This window comes from Aethalodelphis obliquidens, unplaced genomic scaffold (assembly GCF_003676395.1).
Source record: "Aethalodelphis obliquidens isolate GAN/ISIS:26980383/991018 unplaced genomic scaffold, ASM367639v1 scaffold49, whole genome shotgun sequence".
Lineage (NCBI taxonomy): Eukaryota > Metazoa > Chordata > Mammalia > Artiodactyla > Delphinidae > Aethalodelphis > Aethalodelphis obliquidens.
Genome location: NW_020837993.1, coordinates 2,626,467 through 2,641,742, shown reverse-complemented (window position 1 = coordinate 2,641,742; position 15,276 = coordinate 2,626,467).

Genomic DNA, 15,276 nt, shown 5'->3' with positions numbered 1-15,276 from the left:
CAATCTGCAAGCTATTGGCAGCTTGGTGGATTAAGGGGTAGAGGGGTTGATCCGTAGTGGCCAGATGGAAAAGAGAAGCCAACATAAGCAAGAAGAGTAGAGGGTATATTTGTCTCCAAGGGCTGCTGTAACAAATTACTACAAACTGTGGAGCTTAAAACAATTGAAATTTATTTTTTCACAGTTGGAGTTTAGAAGTCCAAAATTGAGATGTTGACAGGGCCATACGTCATCCAAAGTTTCTAGAAGAGGATCCTTCCCTTCCTCTCTTCTAGCTTCTGTTGGCAATCCTTGGTGTGTCTTGGCTTGTAGACACATCATTCCAGTATTTCAATCTCTGTCTTCACATAGGATTCTCCACTGTGCGTCTTCACAACATCTTCTTTCTGTGTCTGTTCTCCATGTCTTATAAGGACACCAGTTATTGGATTAAGGCTCACCCTAACCCAGTGTGACCTCACCTTAATTTTAATTAATCACATCTCAAAGATCCTATTTCCAAATAAGATCATATTCTGAGGTTCCAGGTAGACATGAGATTTTGGGGACACTACTCAACCCAGTACAGAGTGGGTGGCCTGAGGGCATCTGGAACCTTGATTCCAATGTGATCACGAGATCAAAACCACACTCCACGCTTTGGGTGTTGTCAGACAGGCCCATATTCTGACAATATATTCTCATTTGTGTTTAAACCTTGCTCAATTTGGGTGACTGTTACATGCAACCAAAAGAGTTTTTAATATGCATAAAATAATACAGACCCCCATTGTTACAATTCTGTTAGCTGCCACTATAAATAAAGTAATAAGATCTTTTCCTATGGGCCCTAGTAGGAGTGGGCGCCATATTAATCAACTTGACCAAGCACACATAGTGTATCACGCAGATGCCTGCACGCCCAACCTCAACTCAACCAGCGTAATAGGAGGGTCATAGGCAGGACAAACCCAGGGTGACACCGGGCTCCCGTTCTGTTTCTCTGTGAGTCTCTTGGCTTTGCGCCTCTCCATGTGTCTGAACCATTCGTGGGCTGGAGTTCCTATGTGGTCACAGGGCGGCTGAAGCAGGTCCAGGCATCATACTCAGGTACAAAGTTCTGAGGCAGGAAGTGGCCATCTCTCCCTCAGGTCTCTTTATAAGACCAAGGAGAACTGTCCCAGGAGTCGCCAGCAGGGACAAGTTTCCCACCCCTGGCCTGCCCCTCCGCCAAGTGACTTCCCCCACCCCAGTCCAGAGGCCCTTGACCCAGCCCTGCAGATCACAGGAAAACTGGGCTGAGGCTCCCCCTGTAAGGACTGGGTCCAAAGGAGATTCTCTTCCTGTTGCCGGGACTTAATGGCTTCCCACAAATTGACATAACAAGGCCTGAGGTATCATTGTGGTGACTCATTTAGAGCCTCATTTAGATGGAGACTGACCACAAAGAACAGAGAGGTTTGGTGGACCTTTGCATGTAACAGCTGCTTACCACCTGATTTTATGGCGGTAAACCAACTGACCTGATTGGAATCATCCTTTCAGGCCCTTTTGCCCAGCTGAAAAGGCAGTGAGTGGGGCTTCCCTGGTGGCACAGTGGTTAAGAATCTGCCTGCCAATGCAGGAGACACGGGTTCGAGCCCTGGTCCGGGAGGATCCCACATGCCGCGGAGCAGCTAAGCCCGTGTGCCACAACTACTGAGCCTGCGCTCTAGAGCCTGTGAGCCACAACTACTGAGCCTGTGCACCCTAGAGCCCATGCTCCGCAACAAGAGAAGCCACTGCAGTGAGAAGCCCTTGCACCACAACAAAGAGTATCCCCCTCTTGCCGCAACTAGAGAAAGCCCGTGCGCAGCAACGAAGACCCAACGCAGCCAAAAATAAATAAATAAATAATTTTTTAAAAAGGCAGTGAATGGGATTTTCTGCTGAGGGGCCTACATGGAGGGCATCTGAGAGGATCTGGCCAAGGAAAGCAGCTGTTGAGTCCCTCAGGAGGTTGGGGGGTGCATTGTCTGGGTCCTGGTCCATGGACTTACAGCAGGAAAGTGTGCCTCTTCTTTCATAGGTCTCCTAAAACCATCTTTCACAAAGCCGCTTCCAAAGTTATGCAACCATCAGGAAAGCTGACTGAGCTGTTTTCATCCTTTATGCTACTGACATCAGAAGCACAGATCCGAACACTGGTGGGATGCTACATTATGGTACTTCCTGCCAAACTTTGCCTATGACACACAGATGGGTGTTTAGGTGTGATCTAAAAAATCTGGTGGAAAGAGCCCTGCGGCCATATGGTATTTGGGGACGATAAGCTTGCCAGGTGTAGCTGATACTGCTGGCTGCCCACTCGACATGCATTTCTCGCCCAGCCCCCTCCCCTTTGGATTCAGAACACGCATCTGTTCTCCTTCACTCAGCTTTGGGTTTCAAGGGGTGTTCATCTGAGCCCCAGCCCAAGGGCAAAATCCTGATAGGTCCAAGTCAGTCATGGGTTTCCAAACCCTTTGTTGGTGATGTGTGTAGATACGGGCATATGGCATATTTTGGGCCAAAAAGACTTGAGAGAACGTCTGCTGGGGATTCCTGGGACAGTTATAAAGATGTAAAGGAGAGATGACCCCTTCCTGCCTCACACTCCATCCTAGAGATTTCCTGCCACTCAGGAAAAGAGAAAGAGACTTTTCTATTGATCTCATGGAATCATCCTAACTGCCAATGATATGGCCGTACTGCCCTCAACCCCGCCCCACCAGTTTATATTTAAGGAGCCTGAGGTTCAGACAGGATGAGAGGTATACCCAGTTCACACTGCCACTGAATGAATTCAGAGTCCACGCGAGTCCTGAGGGAACGGGACATGAGAGACAATCACATGATGGAAGAGGAAGGTCAAGGGAGACCTGGATTGCTACTCGGGAGGGCAGGCTGAGTGGTCGCCGAAGGAGAGGATAGCCTGGGGGCACAAGAGTTAGCAGGAGGCATTGCACTGGGAGGACAGAGGGGCGAGGAGGTAAACGGCGCCCGCCTATGTTCGTTTCTGGGAAAACATGGCGCCATCAAGGCTGAGTTCTCTCACCAGAGCAGCAGAGCTAGCTGGCTGGCTGGGATGGCAGACAGGCGGGGAACGGTTCTCGGGAAGCAGGAAAGCCCTAGGGGATGCTGGGAAGTGGGCGGAGTCTGGGTTGCAGTTACCTGCGGATGGGGGATGCAGTACTGGGTCGGGGAGGGGAGTCATGGCCGGGGGGAAGCCAGGCGTGGTCAGGAAGATAAAAGCATGCATCAGATTTAAGGAGTGAGGCAAGGACGGACTGGGAAAAGGAACAGTGAATTGGAGGCCCAGTTGAGGAAGAGTTGGGCCAGCCAAGAGGTGAAGGCTGGTCACGGGGGGCGTGGAGGCTGCTTGAAATCCCCTCAGTACCCTGAACAGCTGGGCCTGAGGTTGCTGCATGAATCAGTGAGGATCTGGGCAGCTCACAGAGGAGGGTCCCCTTTGCATGTTTAATTTGAAGAGGTTTCATGATCTAGGTTTCAAATTCTCCATTTTATAGCCAACTCGCGGGGGGGGGGGGGGGGGGGGGGGGGGCAATGGGGCAGGATCCCAGGGGCTCCCCCACGTGGAGATTCCACATACGTACAGACGTGAGCCTGTGCTGACCCCATCCCTTTACCCACGTGGGAACTCTAGGGAGAGCTGGTGGGGTCTTTGGGCCTAAGAAGGCTGGCTTCCCTTATGTCTGAAGCGAAACAAAGAACCTCTGGGCCAGATGGAAACTCAGTTCCTTTTCTGGCATGGCCAAGGGACACCTTTAATTGCAAATTTCAAGACCAGTCCTTGATGGAAATTGCAACGAGGCCAAGGCCGTATGGGAACATTTCTTGATGGAAATGAGCATCTGTTCTCTATAAGAAATGCAAATGATGCTTAATTGTGCCTTCAGAGGGATGTGTTCCGCCCCCAGCACGCTGCCCACAGGCACGGTAATCTGACTACCCTTCAAAGTCCTCAGCTCCTACCCACCAGACTGAGGCAGCACAAACCACATTAGACCAGGCAGCGCCCTCTGTTGATGGTCCATCCAAATACTCAGGGTACAGAAGGGGACCAATGCCTGCTGGGTTCCTACCACGTTCCAGGTTCTGGGCAAGGTATTATTGTTTCGTTTAATGTGGGCAACCCCCGCGCCCCCTCCCCCCCCGTGGGATCTGCTGCTTTACAGACAAGGAATCCAAAGCTCATAAAATTTATGTAGTTTGCCTGATGTCATATACTATGTGGTGGGACAGAAGCACAGGCAGGGCTGACAGCGTGAAAAGCCCCACAGCGTGCTCTAATATTTATTGAGTGCCTAGGTCATGTCTTTAGCAAACATTCTCTTATTCTGTCTGTCTCTCTCCCTTCTCACTTTCCTGTAAATGGCTGAATAAAGGGGGTCTGCAGAGGCAAGCGGTATTCCTTCATAATGAACACCTCATTTCCTTCCCAAAACATTAGAGATGTCTCACACAAAGAGCACGTACAGTAGGACAGGCAAAATGCAATATAAAAGGGTTAAGAGAAAGCAGCCATTCCCTGCAGGATGCTGAGGGATAAGAATTTCTGCATTATCATCACCATCATTAGATTTGACGGCTCTGGAGTCAAGAATACTAAACCTTGTACTTCACAGTCTCCAAGGAGCTCACGGGACAGCTCAGCACAAGTCCTGGCTCCGGAGTCAGCTCATCTGTAAAATGGGATGATAGTTCCTATCTCAGGGGGTTGCTGCCAGAGTTAATGTGCTCATGTTTTTAGAAGAGCATCTGGCCCATGGTAAGTGGTTAATAAACACTAGCTGTTATTACTTTTCAAGATCTTACAGTTAGCCCTGCTCAGGGTTTGAAAACTCCCTGGAGGTCCTGGGGTGCTGTGTGGTTACGGCTCTTTCTTCTGCAACCAGAGACACCAGAGCTTTTATCTTTTAGACACAGCAAGATAGGCTGCCTACAAGATATTTGAAAACTACCTTGGATTATAAGGGTCATATAACCTCTCTGAGCTCCCAGAAACAGTAGGGAATTTTTCTTACTTAGGCAGTGTTATGGGCTGAATTGTAACCCCCAAATTCATATGTTGAAGCTTTAACCCCCAGCATCTCAGAATGTGACCGTATTTGAAGATGAGGTTTTTAAAGAGGTGATGAAGTTAAAATGAAGCTATTAGGGTGGACCCCAATCCAATAGGACTGGTGTCCTGGAAGAGACACCAGGGACGATTGTGCACGGGAGTGACTATGTGAAGAAGCAACAAGAAGGAGGCCGTCTGCAAGCCAAGGAGGGAGAACTCAGAGGAAACCAAACTGCCAATGCCTTGATCTTGGACTTGTAGCCTCCAGAACTGTGAGAAATGAATGTCTGTTGCTTCAGCCACCCAGTCTGTGGTATTTTTTCTGTGACAGCCTTAGCACATTAAGACATAGTACATCTTCAATGCCTAGAAGATGTCTGGCATGAAGTAGATGCTCAATTAATCCACGCCGAATTGGATGCAACCTCATTTTCCTTTTCTATGAAATGCAAAAGGACTCCTGGGTTCCAGGACTCGTGACCCCTACAAGAGAGACACCCTCCAGGAAAGTGTCTCATGCACATTCAGAGTCTCTGTGCAGATGCTCTGGAAAGTGGGCGCGAGACCCTCGATTGCTCCACTGTCCTGGGTTCTTCTCTAACCCCTACCCTCCCACCTTGGGCATGTTGCCTAGCTGAGGAGAGGAAACCAAGTCTTTCAGGAAAAGTAGACCCTGGTTGTGGCAAGGAAGCCAGAGGGAGTGGCAGGTGGGGCAGGAGGAGAGAGGAAGGGGCCAGTGTGCTCAGAGCTGGTAAATGGGAGCAGAACCTCCAGCTGGCTCTCAGGAGGACAGGCAGATGTCCCTGGCTGGTGCAAAACGCGATCATGCTAAAAGAAGAGACTTTGTAGCAGCGGCTCCCCACCTCCCCAGCTTCATCCCACTGGACACAGTTTGCGGGAGAAGAAATCATGGCATTGAAGTTACTGCTCGTGATGCCACTCAGGGGTTTTCCTGGAGCTTTGAAGACTCTGTACTCAGAATGTCATTCCCCAGGGACTTCCCTGGTGGCGCAGTGGTTGGGAATCCACCTGCCAATGCAGGGGACACAGGTTTGAGCCCTGGTCTTGGAAGATCCCACATGCCACGGAGCAACTAAGCCCGCGTGCCACAACTACTGAACCTGCGCTCTAGAGCCCGCGAGCCACAACTACTGAAGCCCGTGCCTAGAGCCCGTGCTCCACAACAGGAGAAGCCACCACAATGAGAAGCCTGTGCACCGCAACGAAGAGTAACCCCAGCTCACCGCAGCTAGAGAAAGCCCATGCGCAGCAACGAAGACCCAATGCAGCCAAAAATAAAGAAATTAATTAATTAAAAAAAAAAAGAATGTCATTCCCCAGAGGAAGGTTGTGGGGATGTTGGAGGTCAGGGTGGATTGGATACATAGACCTCTCCTCCCCTTGTTTGCCCTGAGGAAGAGAATACTTCTGTCTTACAGATGAAACAAACCAGGCTCAGAGACGTTAAGTGACTTATCTATGTCACACAGCTAGGAATTTCAACCAAGTCTGGATGAAACCAAAGTCTGGGCATTTTTTTTCTGGACACAACACAGCATTGCCTGCTCTCAGACCCACAGGTTTGTATTCTGTTTATCAGGCTCTCCCTTCCTGGATAAAAACCACTTATAGAGTGAAGGCAAACCCACTTCCTCCATCCTCATGGTCTGCTCTGGGGCTCCCTGGACTGCCTCATCATGCGGATTCCAGGCATTGAGCTCCCCGGCCCCAGACAGCAGAGATTTGGAGAAATACAGAACTCATGGGCCACGGGGACTCCTCTGTCCACCTGTCCGTGATTGTGAAATGGGGCCACATTTACGCTGATGCCCAAATGACAGAGGCCTCAGGCCGCTTATCTCCCCAAACAAGAAAGTTATCTACTCTCTTCGCCCCGCCCCATCCAAGTGCCTCTGGTCATTTTGGGGAGACTCAAAGGGAGCTTCACTGGTGCCCAGGCTGTTGGGGGCACCGCCAGTGTCCACCCCTTTTTCCTTTCCTATTCTGGTTTCCACTTGCCCACTCCTCACAGCTTTTCTGCTGTGAATTATTAATCATGTTCTGGTTATAACCACGTTACTATTAATCATGGAAGCGGACCACCTGAAGAGTGATGTTTGTGCCAATGTCTGTGCCATTGGGGCTCATCCACTGCCTGGAAGGTCCTCGTTCATTGGCAGAATCTCACAATGACTCTCATGGGGATACTTGGAGCTCCCACCTCAAAGGTCTTGTCCAGAGGGCTAGGTGGGCACAGGTGCTCTGCCATTCTCCCATTAACCTCCAACCTCCTGATGGCATCTAGCTATAATCACACTCCCTCCCATGGCTGATCAGTGGATACAAAGAAATCTTAGGGGACACATTGTTAAGGTCTACACAGGTCTCCAGAGTTTTTTTTAATTGCACATTCCTATCAGTACATCTAAGAATTGTGTACCTCTCCAAGATGCAAATCTGTTTATTCATGTGTCACATACACATAGCACTGCATTTATATATAACGTGCACTGCATTTATATATAACGTGCATTAAAACCATGCACAAAGTAGAAATGCACAAGGATGATGTTTCTTCATAAATTAGAAACATTTATGTATTTCTGTGCTATGTCCATGAAAACCATATGTAAAAATAGAAATGTAAAGGGAAGAGGTAGAGTAAATAGAAAAAGAAGTTCTTATCTTTTCTTCCCCCTCACCCCCCATGCATCTGTTCCCCTCTGCACCCCAGGTACATGCACCTCATTTTAGAGATTACACTCTGTCCACATCTGCACGCTTACTAGACGCCCATGTCACATGCACGAGTCACTCGAGCTGCTGCTGCTCTCTGTTTTATGCATCAGAAGTCAGGCTCCAAGACGCTGAGTCCTTTGGGACCCAGTGAGGAAGTCTGGAGCCTGAGGTTGACTCCTGCTCAGGCTGCTCTAACAAAATACCTTAGACCAGGTGGCTTAAAGAACAGACATTTAGGCTTCCCTGGTGGCGCAGTGGTTGAGAGTCCGCCTGCCGATGCAGGGGACGTGAGTTCGTGCCCCGGTCCAGGAGGATCCCACATGCCGCGGAGCGGCTGGGCCCGTGAGCCATGGCCGCTGAGGCTGCGCCTCCGGAGCCTGTGCTCCCTTCCCTCTGTTCTCAACAGCTCCCTTCCACCCCACCTCCCCCATCTCCACCTACCAGTGTCCTATCTGTCCTTCCAGCAGACTCAAGGGCTTCTCCTCCATGAAGCCACCCATAGGGAAGCAGGCTGAGTCCTGCACCGGGATGTCCAGCTGAGAGGATGAGAAGGATGGTGTTCAAAGCCAGCTTGCTCCTTGTTTGCCAAACCCCGGGGCTGTTACGCAGTCCATCCTCCTGTGTGGCTTGCTGCACGGCAGGCCGATAAATTGAGAGATGAGTTTCTGGGGCAAGGAATGGCGACTTTATTTGGAAAGCCGGCTGACTGAGAAGATGTCACACTAGTGTCCCAAAGAGCCATCTTCCCTAAGTTAGAATTCAGGCTTCTTTTATACTAAAAGGAGAGGAGGGGAAAAGTCCTGGTTCCAATGAGACTCCGGATGAGAAGGAGAGTTTGTGTTAATTTCTTCCCACCTACAGCCAATCACAGGTGGGCCTGGTCAGGAGGTTTCCTGGGAGTCAAACAAAGGTATTTTAGCTTAACACGCATTACCTGGGAGGCAGTGGTTCCCAGAGATGGGCTATTATGTATAATTCAAGCTTGTAGGCAACATCCCTGTAATAGAGTACAAAGGTTCTTCCCTATCACAGACCCAGGGTGCCGGGCCTGTCAAGGTGGACTTCTTCCGATGTGCACCAAGACTCCTATGGGCTGGGAGGGCCCTGACACCTTGCACCAAATGGTTTTTCTCTCTCCTTTTTCATTCCCATAGAATTTTATGGCATCTCTAATACACAGCTGTATCACAGGTGTTTTGCACTTGAATCATCTTCCTGTCTAGGTGAGTTCGGAGCATGCAGGGATTCTATTTGTCTTATCCGTGTCAGTACAGTAAGTCTTTTCCCTGTGTCTAGTCCAGGAAGTCCCCCTACCCATGAACCTTCAAGCTGCGAACTTTCAAAGATGCGAACGTGCGTTCCATCAACGTCAGGCACGAGTGACATTGCAGCTCGCCCTCTGTCTCCTATTGTTGACGACCCTTCAGCTCTACCATCTCCCACCTCCTCTCCCTCCTCCAGTCAGTAACTCTGCTTGCCTGTTCACTCGATGCCAGCCCCTCGATGACAGCTGTTGTACCGTACTACTGTACTTTTCAAGGTACTGCACTGTAAGATTAAAAGTGTTTATTTTTTGTGTGTTTATTTTTTATGTGTTATTTGTGTGAAAAGTTTTATAAACCTATTCCAGTACAGTACGATAGAGCCAATCTTGTTAGTTGGGTACCTAGGCTAACTGTGTTGGACTTACGAACAAATTGGACTTACAAACACGCTCTTGGAACGGAACTCGTTCGTATGTAGGGGACTTACTATACTTTGTCATTCATTTGCTCACCCATTCCATACATATTCTTGAAACTCAATTGTGTTAATTCAATTCAAGTTTGTTGAATGAACGGGTGAATGTAATGTTCCCTCTGGAGCACGTGTTCTTCCCGTGTCCCGCCTCCCCAATCCTATCTGCTCTTCTAGCCAGTCTCCAGGATTAGACCCCTCCCATAGAGCTGGCCTCAGGTGTGGGCGGATAGGCAGCGTCTGAGGTGCATGAACATGGCCATGCCCAGGGGCTCCTCTGGCCTCTTCGTGACCCTCAGGTGCACGCTTTCCCCAAGCTGACCCACCCTCCTCTAGGAGCACTCCATACCAATGCTCCACCCACCCTTCCCACCTCCTAGGGTAGGCAGTTTACAGCAGGTGAGCTAGATAGAGCCTATACAGTCCCTTGTTCTTTCAGAGGGTGGGCAGAAACTTGTGGGAGTGGGAGCCACCCCTTAAAGAAAGGAAACAGGCAGAGACGTCTTGGGGTGGGATCCTGGCTAGGAACAGATGCACCTCAGCTATGACTGGGAGTTACTAGGAACTACTCCCAGCTGCTAGCCTTGGGGCGGGGGGTGGGGGGTTGGGGGGGAGAAAGGGGTGGGGAGAGAGAGAGGGGAGGGGGGAGAGAGGGAGAGAGGAGAATTGCACTCTGAGTTAAGAGAAGTGTGTTAAAAGTCCCCCATCACTCCCACCCTCCTGCCCAAAACCAAACAAAAAACAAACCAATAAGGAAATTGATTTTGTTCAAGCCGTTGCAATAGGTAGAGTACCCCAGATCCAAAGAGAGTAGAAAAGTCCCTTAAACTTGTCTAGGAAGGAGCAGACAATTTATCCATGGGGTAATTGTACAGTCAGTGTTGTTTTGTGATCAGGGGGAGTGTCAGTCAACCAGACAGAAAATGTTCACCTCTGTGTCTAGCTAGTTTCAGGGGGACCAATAGTTTGGGCAATCACTTCTGAGACAAAGAACAGGAGGTTGGAGGGACTGTGTCTGGCCTCATCACAGGTAATTAGGGGGGTGTCTGCGACTCTTATGAGGAGTCATGGGAGAGAGTGGACCTCAAGTCTTATCTAAGTCACATGGGGAAGGTTGTCCTTTGTGGTAAGCTGTTTCCCAGAATGCAAAAAGATAGGTGGACTTTGGAACACATGGGTTTGGGGGGTTTCTTCACCATCTTTGTTTGTTGGAAGAAAAGGGCTTGGGTAAATTTCAGATTGTCAAATTCTCCCAGTGACCTTGCCTGATGGGTGTTATCAGACTAATTTTATAACAGGCTTGGTAGGATTGAATAAGACCCCCTAGATCTCTTCTCAGAAGTGCTGGGAAATCACTCTAACTGGGAAGAAGTAGGGGTGGGAAAACTTAGGTCTCAAGGCACCAGTGGTCTGAGGGACTCTTTTCTCTCTGCTTCTGAGGAGAGGGTGCTGTGGGGGGGAGAAGTTCTGTGTGGTTTTGGAGATGGGGAGGGGAGGGTGTTATTAGGAGCAGACTATGAAAGAAGGAATTTGCAGAAATAATGGCTTAGGTTGACTTATCTGCACATTTGTTTGAATTCTCCATTGACTTCACACCCTGTAGTCTTTTCCTTCATTAGCAAATAATTTTACCGAGAAGTGGAATGAAATTTCTGTGCAAGAAATCATTTCTTGCCAAAGGAGCTGTTAAAAATTAATAAACAGAAACCTCAATTAAAATAGAGTCAGGAGAGCAGAGCGGGGAGCTCTCAGGCTCTGCGAAGAAGAAAGAACTCACTCTTCTTGCCTGCAGGAGCACAACCGATGAGAGACAGTCACAACTTAGTAAATGAAAAGCCACAGACTCTGTTTACAGCCCTCCCACTTCCTTTTCCCTCTATAAAAGGGTTCTCCTCTCTGTTTTTGCTGGGGACTTGCATGTGGCTCACCACGGTTGCAGACCCTGAACTGCAATTCTTTGATGATCCTAAATAAACCCATTTTTGCTGGAGAAATAACTGGCAGTCTATTTGTTTTACGTCAATAGCGCATAAAATCTCTGAATCTTAAATCAGACTTGAGAGAGTTTGGACTTGAGGGAGGATTCAAAGTGGGTTAGAAAGATGCTTATAAAGGCCATTTGTCAACAGGCAACAGACACCTTGGAAATCTGCACATCCTTCCACAGTTTCATTTCTAGGAATTTATCTGAAGGGATGAATCAGATAATGTTCAAAGATGTTTGTAGTGAGGGAACTACCCCAGCATTGATTATACTAATGAAGAATTAGAAGTCCAATAACAGTTTGCTAAATAAATTATAGAAACATCAACATAATAAAAATGTGACCATTAAAAAGAGAGCATGGACGTATATTTGTTTATGCAGTGTAGTGTTTATGTGTACCTCAGTTGAAAACTAGGCCTTGTGTGGAGCACAGCCACCTGGGTTAGGTGATTCTGATTCTATGGGGTTCTTCACCTTTCATGGCCTTTGGGCTATTTTGTATCTCCACAACTGATAGCAATGCAAATAATTCTTTATAGACATGCAACTAAATTCTGTCTGGTGGAGGTTCATGTGTCTAGCTCCTCCCCAGTGGAAGAAGCCACTTTTGTGTTCATTTGTAAATCCATTTCAGTATTCCTCATCTATAAATGTCTCTGCTATCTTGACTCCTCTGTTATAACCTCTTAATTGTCCCCTCGTTAATAATGAATTAAATAAAAATTTTAACATGTGTTCATTTTATATATGTAGGAGAGTCATAATTTCATCTTTAAATAATTATCCTTTAACCATTGAATGGTACTTGTGATCATTATTAAATAATAAAAACAAGTTACAAATAGTGTATCAAATAGTGTATCTTATATCATTCAAAGAAAAATGGCATGTTTTAATTGATGCACGGAAATAAAAAGTTCAGTGCAGTACACACCAAAATGTAGGAGTGGTTAGCTCAGGATGGGTTCATGGATGAATTTAATTGTCTTCATGCTTATCTTATTTCTTAGGCCTAACACGTATTATTGTGAATAAAAGTATTTAAACACCAAAGAAGCATTAATCAAAATCTGGGACATACCAGCCTTTCTAACCAAATTCCCGTGGGATTCAGATCTCCCCTTCTCCCAATCTGGCAAGTCTAAAGTCAGGAGGTAACTTTTCTGGAATAGCCCTGCTTCCCTTCTAGGGGAGGGTAAGTTGGCTGACATTTAAGAAGCCCCAAGGAACATTTAGGGCTGGGGCCCCCTGCTGGGCTACACGCCCAGAGGCTGTGGGTTGGTCTGTTGGGTGGGGACATGGGGTAGAGGCTTCTGAAGATAATATTTGAGACGTTTAGGCTGTGACTATGCAAAAAAGAAAATCTGAGGAAACTACTGGTTTGTATAGAGTGGCTTTGAATGATTATGATTGAAAAATACCGAGGGATTGATAATTTATGCCTACATCTCCGGTAGCTAGGGTACCAGATAGTCTCAGAAAGTGCTTCCATTAGAGGGAGCTGTGGATGGTTTGAGCTAAGGGTTCAAGGTTAACACTCCCCACCCCCTTCCCCAGTCCCACAGGAAGAAGCTGGTGGGCAGATCTGCGTGGGGTGGCCAATCTCCTTGAAGATGCTGGGTGAGGTCGCCGGAAGCCACCACGAGGTGCTATGTCAGCCCAGGGGACACAGCTACTCTGAGTCCCTTTGCTGGAGAGGGGTGCGGTAGGGAGGAAAGTTGTCCCCCGAAAAGCTGCTCTCCCCTCGGAGAACCAGGAATTCCCTGGGCAGTCTCTACCAGGAGTGAAATGTAGATCCTTTGCACTTCAACTCCTGTTCTATTTTCAGACTGATTCATAACTAAAACATGAAATAAATGATGGAAGGCACGGAGCACTGTCTGACACTTGCTCAACGCACGTTACTTTCTTCCCTCCCTCCTTCTCTTCTTCATCAGAATCTGCGGGGCCAGACTGTAGGCGCTGACTCAGACTGTCCTGTCTGAAGGGCTGTTTTCTGCAGGTAATTACAGAGGCGGCGGGTCCCTGGGCTGATTCTGCTCGAGGGGAGGAACCCGGCTTCCTGCCGCGCTGTCCACGCCGCCTGTCGAGCTCAGGACGCCACGAGACCGCCCTCTGGCGGCGACAGCCCCGCATGTTCTCAAGCGGCCAAGGCTCCGCCCCGCCGGGGCTTCACTGCAAAACTTCGTTCCTGACGCCCGGTCACTGTCCCCGCACAGTGGACACATGTCCCGCTTTGGACCGAATTACTAGGCAGGACCGCAAGGTAACTTGCTAACGCCATCAGACAAGAAAGGAGAGCATGTGAAGCTGGAGAGGGAGGGGAGAAGCATTTGCAAATTCCTTAAATTTTACAGTGAACAGACATATATCTATCACCCAGATTCGTTAACATCTATCACCCAGATCCATTAACATTTTATTCTACTTGTTTCATTACATACCTACCCATCACCCACCCTCTCTCTCCACCCATCAAAACAGCTTACTTTTCTGATGCATTTCAAAGTAGGTTGCAGACACTTCCCTCTAAACATCTCAGCCCTCAGTTTTTAAAGAAACACATGGAAGAGGTTGCTAATATTTATTTTCCTGCGCAGTACATTTCTATTTTCATGTTGTGTTCTTATAACCCTGTGAATGAGTTATTTATTCATTAAACTGAGATATAATTGACATATAACATTATTTTAGTTTCAGGTGCCCAACATTATGCTTTGGCATTTGTGTATTTGTATATATTGTGGAATAATCACCACCCTAAGTCTAGTTAACATCCATTACCACACGTAGTGACAACTTTTTTTTTTCTTGTGATGAGAACTTTTGAGATCTATTCTGGCAGCAACTTTCAAATATACAATGAGGTAGGAATTTTTAATCCCATTTTACAGGCGTGGAAACTGAGGGTCATGATGGGTGAGTAATTTGATGGAGCTGTGATTCAATCTGTGTCTTTCACAGCAGATGTCCTCCCCTCCCTAACTTTGATGGCTTCACATTTTACTTGGAATAAAAGCAGAAGTTCTCATGCACATGACCATCCAGGACCCTGCACTGTCTGTCTCCTCCCTCCCTCACCAAAGCAGTCCAGTCTGCTTGGAGATGCATTCCCAGATCACCCTGTCTGAAGTTACCTCCCCCAGGGATGCTTTATTATCACCATATTTTATTTCTTTCTTAACACGTTTCACAATTAGGAATTACCTTGTTTTTACATTTGTTTGCTCATTATCTGATTCTCCGAGGAATGTAAGGATCTCCAGTACCTAGAAGTGGGCCCAGAATGAGTCAGCGCTGAAGGAATATATTCATTAAGTGGATGAGTGTAGAATTCTGCTCAGCTCACTAATTGCTAAGTCTCTAAGATATGAGATCTTGGGACATTAGGATGTCAGGCCTACAAGCACTGCTGCCATCTTGCTTCTGGTCTGAAGAAAGAGCTAGCCCAGGGAGGGGTAGACCCGAGCAGGAGGCCTGACTGGACCTCCTGGTCCCCACTGTCCTTCAGGACTTGCAGTTTTGTGAGAGTATTTTCAGTTATTTGCAGCTGAAGTCATCCTTTGCCGTTAGCTGACCACTTACCATGTACCCTCACTTTGCTTAGCATTTTAGAAATAATATTTCTAGGCTTTGTAACATTGGAGGCTGGCATTAGCTCCAAGGGTGCCCTTGTGACAATTAGTAGCAGAGACCCCCCTCTGAGCAGATGTAGCCGTGGCTCCCACTC